We start from the raw sequence: 12,340 nt of genomic DNA on the forward strand, positions 1-12,340 counted from the left end.
TTTCATGGATTTCTGGTTTAACATAGAGCATAAAGACAGTGAATTAATTTAATTTTAACCTGACCCATTTACTATCTATGCCCACACTCACTCTTTTTTCACTGTCATCTCCTTTCTTACTGGTCTGCTTATTTTTTGCCAAAGTGCTAGCTAATATGGGATAACTTGAGAGTGTAAATTACACTTTTTGAAATAGATCATGTCTTTTTTTTTGCATCCCTTGGAAGTTTTTAAATGAAATAAGTGGTACAAATAGCTGAAAGGTAAGCCCTTAGGGATAAGTTCTGTTAAATTTTTCCTCATCAGGAAAGTGGAGTTAGGGCCACATTATAAATTTTTTTCATCATTTGGACAAGTCCTATTAATTGAATGCTTTCTGCTCCAGGTGTAAAGCATCCAGACCGTCCCTAAATAAACACAAGTCACCCTCATGCTTTAGCCACTTAATATCTTTCTTCAATAGTTTCACTTCTTGGCTTCCCTGGTGGCGGGGTGGTTGAGAGTCTGCCTGCCAATGCAGGGGACGCGGGTTCGAGCCCTGGTCTGGGAGGATCCCACATGCCGCGGAGCAACTAAGCCCGTGGGAGCAACTGAGCCCGTGCGCCACAGCTACTGAGCCCGCGAGCTTAGGGCCCGTGCTCTGCAACAAGAGAAGCCACCGCAATGAGAAGCCCGTGCACCGCAGCGAGGAGTGGCCCCCGCTCGCCGCAGCTAGAGAAAGCCCACGTGCAGCAATGAAGACCCAATGCAGCCAAAAAATAAATAAATAAAGTTAAAAAAAAAAAATAGTTTCACTTCTTGTCTTCCTGGACCCCCTGTACAATTATTGGCTTCCAGTGTGTTTTGCTTTTTGGGTTTTTTGGGGATTTGGGGGGATTGTTTGTTTGTTAAGTAGAACAGAAATATGGCTGTGAAGGGTAGATAAAAAGCAGACTTGAAAACAAAACTGGCAGAAGACACTTTCCAGTCCTATGTGCCATACTGGATTTTAAAAAAGACAGTCATCCATCTAACGTGGGTGGGGTCCATCCCTGAATAAATGTATTTCCTTGGTAATACCCAGAATTTGATTATTACTGAATGATCATTTGCAATAAGCATTGCCCTTTCCAGATAGCTTCCTTAAAAATATAAATACTCCTAAAAATGGACTAAAATTTGGACTAAATACTCCTGAAGTTGGACTAAAATTTCGACTAATTATGCCTGAAAATGGACTAAATAGTCCTGAAAATGAACTATAGGTTTCAAAATAAATTCCCCTCCTACTCACACAAGAGATGGGTTTTCTTTAAGATTTCATTTGTTATTAGCAAAACTTTGTGGGCCCAGCGTGAAAGGTTCCACAAAAGGAGGATGGGAGAAACAAAAACAAAAAAAACCCACAAACCTTGTAAACTTTATAATATGTACTGGGTAAGCCCCATACACGTGCTGGCAATGTGCTCAGTACACTCACTCCCACCTAAGTGAGTGCTGTCAGAAGGTGGTAAGGGGAGAGCCAATTCAGGGGGACAGCTGCAAGAGGCCAGGGGTAACCCTTGCTGCCCACTGCTTCTGTACCATTAACGTCCAGGGGGTATACCAGTGGGAGATGGGCATCTATAGAGCAGTCAGATATGTGCCTCTGGATCAGCCTCTTTATCAGAACAGGAAGGGTAGGACAATGAGACCACTAATGAAAAACTCACATTTTGTCAAGCCTGGCCCTGCCTCAGCTAAAACAATACAATGTGAATTGCAGAACATGCTCAACAACAGGAAACAACACCAGTAATGAGGGTGTTTTGGGTCAACAGTGGCAGTTTTCCCCACCGAGGTCTTGATGAATGCCCTCAGCAAATCGAGAGAAAGGAATGAGGCTTCCATATCGGGAGCGCTGACCACACACTCACGTAATGATGTTCATCCATCTCTGACATCCCTGCCCAAGCCATGCGCTTGAGGCAGAGCCATACACCTTGTCCTAGGACAGGTGATGAAACCTGATGACAGTCTTTTCCTGCTCCCCTTCCAGCTGCATCACATTGGCTGCTAACAAAGATGCATAGCTTGTATGCTGTCCATCTGTGTCCCAACAGCAAATATGGAATTGTGCTTTCCTCTTTGGGCGGCTCCCAGCCTAGAAAAATGTCCTAGGAAAGACAAGCCAACCTTCAGCTGACCTCTAACTGCTTTCACTAGGCTAGACTTCAATACTTCTAACAGTGCTTCCAGATCTTTTGCTTCCATGAAACATATTTGTTTATTTTTAAAGTACAAAAGGACTATAGTCATCTTGCTAGCAATCCAATAGAATCAAGCCTTGCTCACAGAAAGCACTTGGAGTCCAGTGTGTGTGATTTTACCCTGGGTTGTTTATTTTCTGTTTAATCCAAGAGATTCCAGAGGGTGGGTCAAAGTTTTGAAAGCAGGGTTTGAAAAGGACTTGGAGAAGTTTTGCTTTGGAAGCCCAGGAAAAAATTTGACATTATGATCTACTTTACAATATTATTATTTTGAGCATCCATGAGGATTTATTGGTGTCTGAATGTAATCATTCTCTAAGGTGTTTATGTCCTGACAATTTGGCATTAATGTTTTGGGGGACTTTTAAGCTAAACAACAATACTAACACCTAATATTGCCAAAGCAAATAGCACAGATATATTGGCCTTCTCTTCCTTCTCAGAAGCAGATGAATCAAATCAACTGAATTTCTACCAAGAACCTTGAATAGGAGAAAGAACGTAGAAGATACAGTTAACTCGGAAATCTCTCCCCTTTCCCCAGCCATGGAAATGGCATTTTATGGGAATAATCTTTATGGGAATAATCTTTAAGGCAAAATAATCCACTCACATGTGGCACTGGAAGGGGATCCAGACCCAGGGCTCGCTGGGCTGTGACAACAAGGCCACTGTGCAGACGATGACAGTAAAGAAGTACCTAAATATGGGGGAATGGGGGCGGGCAGCTCCAGGACCTGCAAGTAGTCAAGGAGCAGGGGTAGCAAAGGATGCTACTTGGAACACAGTCCACACACAGATTAAAAAGATGTCTCCATATATATATAAATAGATTGGCAGGTGTCCCATATAGAAACAGAGGGTAGCCAAAAGTATAACTTTTTCGGCTTTTCCCATAGTGGAAGAAATATTTAGAGCTCTCCAAAGCCACCAAAGTCATAAAATCTGCTTCGGACAAATAAGATAAACACATCCTCTGCAGGCAAAGATGGTATGTATGCTGTTCTTCTCACTTTTCCTCATAGTTATACACTCACAAAAATGTCAGAGTTAAAGAGACCATAGATACAGCCTGGCTGGCTTAATGGTGGCACAAACCAAGAGCTGGTGGTTTCTCAAGGCCTTTTAAATGATTCTCATTAGATTTGAACACGAGCCCTTATAATTCTTCATTTGATTAATTAGAGCAAGCCTCCTTTATTTAAGAAATGTTTTATAATCTTTAAAGATTTTCCTATTTTGGGCAAGAATTTTTGGCCCATTCATAATACTTATACACACTTGCAAGTGTATGGTGTTAAAAAATATATGTATATGTGTGTGTATGTATCACACATACACACTCATATAAGTTTATGAGCCTCTATCCTCTACAGAAGGAGTTCATAGGAAGAGTTTATAAACTTCGGCCATGTCTCCTGCCCTGCCCTTTTCATTCCTGCTTCTTCAAACCCACATCTCTCTAGGTACTAGAAAAGAATAATAAAGTTGCTTATGATGAGACACCTATGAGATTTATGCTGAGTTTTTTGTTGTTGAATTACATTTTGGTAAGACAGAGGCATTGTCAATGCTACACGATACAGTTAGTTAATCCCCTGTGCCTCAGTTTTCTTGTCTATAAAGGAAGGATAATAATGGTACCTAACCTACCTCATGGGTTTGTCGTGAGGATCAAAAGTGATAATACATGTAAAAGACTTGGAGTAGTGTTTGACACATACTTAACACTTAAAATATAGTACTATTATTAGTGTACAATGCCATAAATTACAAGATGAGTTACCACTGAATTGGGTTAGAATTCAAATCAAATCAATACATATGCATTATCTACTCTTTGGAATCACTATTGCAGAAAATACATATTCATCAATGGACACTCAGTTTGTACACCATTAAATGTTTATTGGTTATCTGAGTGGACCATGGGAAATCAGGGTTAGGGTATTATTCTGCTTTCACTCTCTGGTACTAGGAAAATTTAGACAGGAAGAATTCACTCATTGAAATTGGGACCTGTCCAGAATACGAGGTTAAAGAAATCTATTAATAAATGTGATTTCAATAATTAAAGGTATACACATAGGCATCATGCATGCTCAAATGACATTTTGTTAATAGTCTGTCCTGGCAGTTTGGGGTGTTCTTTTAAGCGTTTTAGCAGCAACAAGCTGCTTCCTAGTCAGACATCTTAAAATAACTATGTCATTACATAAACATTCTACATCCACCTTATGCCAACCCGTGTTCTGTTTCTTTTGGAAGAGAATGAAATAAGATGAATAGACATGACCCAGAAGCCTGTGTTATAGAATGCTAACGTTTTCTAAGAGGGTGGATATTCCTAAATTGGTGAAAGAGGACCAGTGTTAAAGGTATGACTGACCTTTGCAAGATTATTTTACTGCAAAGATTCTTTGGTTTTACAAGCTGACATACCAGAGTCAACATAAATAAGGTGCTAGGGGAATATTACCACAGAGGAAGGAACATAAACACATGTAGCTATCTCAGAATGACCAACTGGGCCCTGGGGAGGGGACCTGGGGACTCTGAAATAAATAAATAGCAAATATGGCCTGGCCAACAATTTTATTGTCTTCAGAATTAAACTGCATTAGAAACAAATCAGATATGGTGACCACCCTTACATAGGCAGACACAGGTTCTAGGCAACTAAGTTCAGCCTCCAAGCAAAGTTCTTGCATTAGTGGAACTCAGGTAGTAGTGAGTCAGTTCAGACTGATATTTGGATCCAAGTCAAATAGATCCCAGGAGGAGAAATCAGATTTTTCAGTGAATAAGAGGAGGCCCAGCAAGTGGGGAGTTGACATTGAGAGAGACAGGGAAAGGGGAAAATATCTAAGGATGGTTTAGGCAGTTAACATGGAAGAAGTTGAGCAGCATCTAATTTGTAGTCAACTAGATGCATTAGACAAGAAGGTCAGAGGCCAACGACTGAATCAGATATCTCGGTAGTATTCAGCTACAAAGAGCAAGTCAAGGGACCAGGGATTAAAACTGGAAGCAACAGACAGTCTAACCAGGTCTGAGCCACTAGGGTAATCCCTCCAGAAATTAGGGCTTTATTGCTAGAAGAAAACTTGCTTGATATTTTTAATAACAAGTCCTCAAAGATGGCACCTTAATTGAATTTGGATTGGCCTTGTGACTCACTTTGACCAATAGGATTTGATGGATGTGACACTGTGTATCTTTGGAGCAGGGCCTTAAGAGATTTGCAGCTCTCACTTCTACCTTTTAGGTTGCTCTCTTGAAACTCAGTGGACATGCTGTGAGAAGCCCAAATTGCCTAGACAGACCACATGGAGAAGAACAGAGTCCCTCTGATCAACAGCCCCAGCTGATTTCCCAGCAAAGCCAGCACCAGCCATGGAAGGAAGTTATCTTGGATGTCCAGCCAAGTCAAGCCCCCAGAATGCAGCCCCCATCACATTACATGGAGCAGAAGAACCACACAGCTGAGCCCTGTCAACTCACAAAATCATGAGAGATAGTGAAATGATTATTGTCGTAAGCCACTCAGCTTGGGGACATTTGTTACACAGCAACAGAAAAGTGAGTCTGTGAAGGTTTCAGGGAACATAAAAGCAATAAAAACTAAGCAACAATTATATCAGAGGCATTTGAAATGACGAACTTGAATCTTTGTTAAAAAACTTAAATTTCAGGGCTTCCCTGGTGGCACAGTGGTTAAGAATCCGCCTGCCAATGCAGGGGACACGGGTTCAAGCCCACATGCCACGGAGCAACTAAGCCCGTGCGCCACAACTACTGAGCCTGCACTCTAGAGCCCGCGAGCCACTACTGTAAACCCGCATGCTACAACTACTGAAGCCCGTGCGCCTAGAGCCCATGCTCCACAACAAGAGAAGCCACCGCAACGAGAAGCCTGCACACCGCAACAAAGAGTAGCTCCCGCTCGCCGCAACTAGAGAAAGCCCGCGCGCAGCAACAAAGACCCAATGCAGCCAAAAATAAATAAATAAATAATTAAAAAAAAAAAAAAAAAACCTTAAATTTCATTTAACATACCCTCTTTAGGAAGACAGGGCTTTGCATAATATATGAAAGAAAGGCTTCTATCAAAAAAATACTTAAACGATGTTTTATGATTGAAGGACAAACCTAATTTATCTAAATAGTTTACTTGTTGTGCTACTATGATGCAATTGAAAGTAGGATGTGGTGAAATAGAGAGGTTGAAAGAAAATGTCAGAGTTTGCCGTTAGTTTCACACACAAACTTGCCACCAACAAATGAATGTGAGTATCATGTCTTCGCGACATTGCTGTTCCTTAATTTGCTGCTATAACTAGACGTATGATTCCCTGCATTGAAATTTGCAACCTTAAGAAAGGCCTCTGCTCATCATAGTTATGTGCCATTACCTCTGTGTCTGTTCCAGAGGCTGCCAACTTACAAAGCATCACATCAAGCGTAAGTGCCAGAGGATAGGAGAAGATCAGAAGAACGGGTCAGATTTGGGAACAAGTTAGAAAGGAAGCCCAGGTTCTAAATCAGCACCCTGATGGTTAATGTCACAGCCTTTGCCAAAACATCAAAGTGAATCACAATGGGCCACGGTGAGTCAAGGTGGGACAGGGTGAGAAAAGGTTTCAGGAAATCAGGAAGTCAAGATAGAGGTCAGCATTTCCCTGATTATCTAAGGTCAATAACCATCCAAGGGTCTGGAAACTTTGACATCAAATAAGGAAAAACTTAACTATCAGGTCTCAGAGTCCAAGCTTGCTAAGGTCTAGAATCTAGAAATCATGGAGATCAAATCAATTACCCCAGCAGTTGGAACTCAGAAGTAACCTCAAGGTTCTTTCATACTCTTTCTAAGAATAGCAAATGGTGACTGGAAGAGAACAGAACCATGGCTCCTAGGTACTTATAGAACTGAATGCTTTTCTCTTATAATTAAAATAATCAGGTTGATTCTAAAATGGAGGTTGAAGTCCTATTACTTTTTATTCTCTATGACTTTTAAAGTATGGAAAAAATACTGCTGGAATAATTCCATTACATCTGTTCCCATCACTTGGCATTCACTGCCCATGCAGAGCACGCCTTCGTTGGCGCAGAGCACATAACTTTGGAGGGGGAGGGTTCCTCCCTTTGCAGAATGATCATGACTGATGTAGACCTATATGACTACACTGTTGTCTTTGATTGTCTTCACTATAGTGTGACTTCAGGAAGTAGGACAATTCCTGAAGTCACGAATTAAAACCCGCATTCTTTCATCATTTGTTTCTCAGAGGAACTACTAGATGAAAATGAACAGTCACTTGGAGGGCAACATTTCTGAAGAATCATGACCAAAAAGATACTTTGTCTGAACCAAATACAGACCATGTTTGGAACGGAAGATTTCTCACTGCAGATCCAAATCTTAAGTGACAGCTTCAAAATCCTCTCAGATGGTATTGGCTTGAAGTCCCCTAGGATGGGCTGGGCACCCAAGTGGACACACTGGTAATTCATTTCATAAGGGAATTATGACTTAACCAAATGATGAATCAGGAATATTTCGGCAGAATGTGGTGGCAAAAATCTGTCCCTCTTCTTCAGAAAGCTTACAAATGAAACTCAGTTCAGTGGCCAGAAGAGTTATTGGGTTTTCATGAGATCCTCATGACTGATTACAGGTCTGGAAATGGCATATCTCCAGGTGGGAATATCTTAAAATCTCTTAAATTTGTACTAATGAGAAGAGTAACCAATTTGTAAATGATGGGGTTTTTAAACAAATTAAGCTAACAAATTTCAAATGCATACAGTAACTCTAGGTTAACAAAACACTGACAAGTGAAATGCATTAGGGACCTGCTTTAATGAATAGAGGGATTAATTTTAATTAGTATATTAGTTGTTTGCTTATAAATGGCAATAACACTCTAACTCATAAATTCCAAATTAACATAATCCAAACACATTTTTATTGTAAAGAATTCTCTAGTACCTAGCTCAACAAACTTTTATGGAGAATCAACTCTCTACTAGTCACCATGGTAGATACTACACTTGCAAAGATTCATCAGATATAGTCTCTGCCTCAGGAGTTGACAGGATAGTGAGGAAGGATGTAGTTAATTATTATATCATGTGATAAATGCTATGCTTTTGTGATAAATAGTATGCTTTCAGAGGACGGAGGGATGAGATTAAGTCTACATGGAGAATGCATAAATATTTCATAGGAGAAATAATATCGGACTTGAGCCTTAAAGACTAAGTAAGAGCTCACCAAATGGAGAAGGGTCAGAAATGTACCATAGTGGAGAATAAGCATGAACCAAGGGGTGATGTTGTGAAGAAGTGAGGCATCTTTGGGAAATGACTGCAGCAAAGGGAGCCTGGGAGGGAGGCAGGATATGAGGCTGGAAAGAAGTGTGATGCAGACCACGAATGCCTTTAAATCTCTTTGGAGTTGGGACTTTATCTTATAGACACTGAGAAGCTAGAAAGAGTTAGAAGACAGAGAGCAATCGGAACAGATTCCTATGCATGGAAATGATAACTCAATCAGAGGCTCCCCCGGCTTCAGAGAGAATTAGGATTTTTGTAGTAAGAAAGCGACATGAAAGAGTCCATTTCAGCTTTCAACTTCTAAAATATTCGTGAAAGTCACTGCTTTTAATTTTCAAGAACCAAGATTTTGAGAGGAGAAAAAGTTTTTGCATATCAAAAGGCAAAGCCCGGATAGAGCTGGCAGAATGTGTGAGAACACAGTAAAGAATTACTAATTACTGCCTAGTCCCTGAATCACTATCCCCAACGCCCACATGGCTTAAGACCAATAACTCACTAGTCCCATACAACATTCTTTCATCAATCTAGAGTCTCTCTGAGATGATGATAAAATAACAAGGACGAGATGATTGGGTCCAATCTAGAAGTGTTAATACACCCATAGGGCAACTCAAAAGTTTATCCATAAACAAACTGAGAAGAGAATAGAAAAGAAGTAGAAGGGGCTTCTCTGGTGGCACAGTGGTTAGGAATCTGCTGCCAATGCAGGGGACATGGATTTGAGCCCTGGTCCGGGAAGATCTCACGTGACTCGGAGCAGCTAGGCCTGTGCGCCACAACTACTGAAGCCCGTGCGACTACAGCCCCTACTCCACAACAAGAGAAGCCACTGCAATGAGAAGTCCATGCACCACAACAAAGAGTAGCCCCCGCTCACCACAACTAGAGAAAGCCTATGCACAGCAACGAAGATCCAACGCAGCTAAAAGTAAATAAATAAAATAAATAAATTTATTAAAAAATAAAAAAGAAGTAGAAGAAAGAACACTGTGTTGCCCAGATAGGCATTCTACAAAATTTGTGGGTGGTGAGGAGACCAATGGTGCTCCCTGAACCTAAAGGACCACTTGGAGAAGTGGGACTCAACCTGGAGAGGGAACCCAGCCTCTGAGTGAGCACCTCCGGTGGCCAGAGCCGGGGAACTTGGAGGGAGCTAATCCTGCCTCCTCTGATTGTCTCCAGTTGAGTGAGCATCACCAGTGTTGCTTCCCCAGGGGGGCTGCTCGAGCTGTCCCTCAAGGACATCTCGTGCATAACTGCCTGCACTTGGACAGCAGTGGAACATGCCGAGGCCTCCAGACTACCCCATTCAGCCAAATTCCCCTACGTGGAACAGCCCCCCTCTTCAAAAGTCTAGGACACTTGTAAGCCTCAAGGAACTGAGACCTTGACTCCACAGAGGAGAGTACCTTCACACCTCAATTTAGAGGAGAGGGCAGGAAGTTGGAGACTGAATTGAGACCAGCTTGAGATTTCATCTCAGGTGCAACACTGGAGAAACCCACTTCTGCATAAAAGCACATGAATGGATTTCAAGATATATCCACCCATATCCCTGTCCTCCGTACATTTTTGTAACCCCACAAAGAATTTTATTTGCCTCTACCATAAGAGAGCTGGACTTCTGACCTCAAACAATTCCCCCAGAAGGCACCAGTGGATACTGCCACTTTTCAGTTGTCCATGGAAAATCCAATTGTGTCTTGGGGAGAGCATTATGTCATTCAGGTAGTCACATACCTTTAAGCAATTGATCAAAACACACGGGACACGTAAAGGCAGTTCTTTGCACTCATCAGTTATGAATATTTGAAAATACTTATTCTTCATGTCCAGTCCTGAAGGCTACCAACTCCCTAACAAAGATTCAAGGCATGAGTACAAAATCCTAATCTATTTTAATGGATGAATCAGGCCACAAATATACATGTTTATACTTTACCAGATTTCTTTATTCCCACCAAGAGGAAGGAATGCATTGAAGGCCAATAGTAGTAATTTTCAATTGAATAAAATGGTTGCCCAGTTCTGTTGCCAGCAGATAGGCGTTGAATACCCAGATTTTCTTCCTAGTTGTTTTCCATGTACAAATGCCTGAAAAAAGAGAGAGGAAAAACAAAGACACAGCCATGTCCTCTGCTCTGCTCTCTAGGGCTGTAGAATCCTACAGGATCCCCCAAATTAAAATCTAAGGGTGTTGATCTTATGAACTCCCTGATACTAAGGCATAGGAGAGCCTTAGGAGGAAACACCAGCCTAAGAGAAAAACTTTTTTGCTTCCATGAATGGGGCAAGGATTGTGTTTAAGAGAGCAATTTAGGAGAGAACTAATTAACTCTTGACCTTTCTGGAGGATGGCTAAGAAGAATAAAGCGTATAAACTAAAAAAAAAAAAAAAAAAAAAAAAAAAAGGAATGCTCATGCAGTAAAGAATTACTAATCACTGCATAATCCCTAAATCTGTATCTCCATGTGGTCTAAAACTGACAACTTTTAGTTCTATATACACACCATTATTTTATTAATCTTGAGCCTGAGATGATGATAAAAAACAAAGAAACAAAAACAAAAAAAGAAAAAAGAGAAGAGATGGCTGAGTTAAATCTACCACATTGGAGTCCAGAGGAAGAAGGTAAGGTTCTTCTAGGATCCTAGAGGAAAATAAAGTTTCTTGGGGGCAGCAAAAATGAACTTGGGAGAGAAATTCAAATGAACTATTGAATAATCTCACACCATGAATGGAGTTCGTCACATACCCAGTGGGGAGAAAACCTCAAACTGTCTCTGCTCGTCCCCACTCTAGTAGAGGAATCAGAGATTTTCCATCCATAGCAGCTGCGTCTCCTCCAGATGTCCTACTTTTTAAGTTTTGCTTTGTGGGGTTTGCAGATGTCCTGATCATTAACAAGAGGTTTTTCTGTATGGGAATGTAGCAGGGCTGAGTCTCTAATATGGGGTCATAACTGCTGCAAGACCAACAAAGGAAGGGCAGACAGGTGTTGATGGGATTAGAAAGCATATAGATATTTCAAGAAAGTTCTTCCTACAGGCACTTGAGAAAAATGAGTCGTGCACAGTGGAATCAGAAGGTAGATTGGAGGTAGGAGAGGCTAGATGCAGGGCAATGCGAGAAAGAGGACCTTGAACTGGCAATGGCTGTGGGAATGGAGGTGAAGAAGAGGAAGATTAGGATGACTTTCGGCTTTAGCTTGGGTGACAATAGATTGCAACGTCATGTTCCAAAATAAGAAACAACTGGGTAAGGAAGAAAATAATTTGCAATTCTGGCGACAAAGCCAGATTGCATTGGAAAGAAGGATGAATGTCATTTAAGGAAAAGGAGATTTGAATTACCGGTTCAAAAGTCAGGACATGAAGGAAAGGTAGAGGTGTAACATACAACCTACGGCACATGGAGAAATCTACTCTGCTGCTCTTCAACTGACTTCCCTTTCCAGCCCCTGGTGGCTGGAGAAGCAGGCTAAGATCCAGGAGATCATTCATTAACCTCACAAATTATGGCCCAACCCTCTCTTCTTATTCATGGAAGCAGGTTACACACACACACACACACACACACACACACACACACACACACTTCAGACTCAACAGATACTTTCTACTGCTGCGATTTTTCTTGTTTTACCTCCAGCACAAAAAAGAAGGAACTGATCAGCATTCTCTGTAGAATTTCCCTCCTTGGAAATCAAAGTTAATTAACATCTACTGAACCCTTCCTGGACACATGGCACAACACCAAATTCCTA

Source organism: Eschrichtius robustus, chromosome 14 (assembly GCF_028021215.1).
Source record: "Eschrichtius robustus isolate mEscRob2 chromosome 14, mEscRob2.pri, whole genome shotgun sequence".
Classification (NCBI taxonomy): domain Eukaryota; kingdom Metazoa; phylum Chordata; class Mammalia; order Artiodactyla; family Eschrichtiidae; genus Eschrichtius; species Eschrichtius robustus.